Here is a 1,242-nt window from a genome sequence, read left to right as displayed (position 1 = left end):
ACAAAACAACCCCCCCCCCCCCGCATATTTTTCTGTGTACATTGTGACATGAGTTACTATATTATACTGCGAATGACCATTCAAAGCAAATCAATAGTCAGTTTAGTATACTGAAAATGTTTCCAGTATAAATAATCTAACAAATATGACAAACTTGCTTAGTGCTTATATATTAGTGGCTCACTATGTCATGAATACTCATGTGTATACTGCTGTTATACTGTAACCTCATTCTTATTTACCACTTGCTGACCAGGTGTTTACACCCTCTTCCTGGCCAGGCCATTTTTCAGTATTCAGCGCTGCAGTACTTTGACTGACGTTTATTCCGTCATGCAACGCTGTACTGAAATTCATTTTATACCATTTTTTGGGGACAGGTAGAGCTTTCTTTTGGTGGTATTTAATCTCCACTGCGGTTTTTATTTTTTACTATATTTCGAGAAAATTTCCGAAAACTTTGGGGAAAAAAAGTGTTTTTTTTAAATTAGGTTAGGAAACAATTATTATTACCCAATTATTTTGGTAAAATATAAAAGACGGGGTCACGTCGGGTAAATAGACACCAAACATGTCATGCTTACAAATTGCGCGCACCCGCGAAATCGCAAAAAACTACCATACTCAAAATTGACCATAGGCGACGCTTTAAAAGCTTTTATAGCTCATCAGTTTAGTGTTATCAGTGATTGATGGCCCTGGAATTATTGCTCTTACTGCGACGTTCGCGGCGATATGTAGCATGTGCGGCGTAATGGGCGCAATCGTCGTTTTCGCAGGCATGCGCCCCTGACGCATGTTTGCATGCGTGTATGTATGGGTGGGAACTTAAAAAAAACAAATTTTACATTCTTTTTTATGTGTAACTTAAAATTTTTGGGGGGGGGACTTTAATTTTTTTTCCTATTTTTTTTCACTTAACTTTATTGCTATCAGATAGGGGGCTAAGAAACCCCCTTATGTGATAGCAAAACAAGTGACAGGTCCTCTTTATGGAGACATCAGGGGTCTCCAAGACCCCTAATGTCACCTAGGACCCCCCTTCATCAGCTTCTCTCCAGCATCTGAAGATGGAGAGTGACACAAGAATGCGGAAGTGATGTAATATACATCAGTTCCGCATTCTGACAGCGGAGAGGGGACCCCTGTCAGAGAATCACTATGCTGGTCCTGGGCTCACACCGGGCACAGCGGAGCCCGGGACCAGCGTGACAACGGGAGGGGGGGCCGCGGAGGGAGGGG

The 1,242-nt window shown here is 42.1% G+C and overlaps 1 protein-coding gene across 2 annotated transcripts in view; it reads right to left on the bottom strand.

Annotated features, from left to right (window-relative positions):
- The window catches only part of LOC108798153 (chloride channel protein C-like), a 103,101-nt gene that overhangs the window by 64,949 nt on the left and 36,910 nt on the right, over positions 1 to 1,242 (bottom strand). The gene's annotated exons all lie outside the window — the stretch shown is intronic.

This window comes from Nanorana parkeri, unplaced genomic scaffold (assembly GCF_000935625.1).
Source record: "Nanorana parkeri isolate BGI_ZX_2015 unplaced genomic scaffold, ASM93562v1 scaffold1416, whole genome shotgun sequence".
Taxonomy (NCBI): Eukaryota; Metazoa; Chordata; class Amphibia; order Anura; family Dicroglossidae; genus Nanorana; species Nanorana parkeri.
This window is presented reverse-complemented; position numbering and strand designations above follow the sequence as displayed.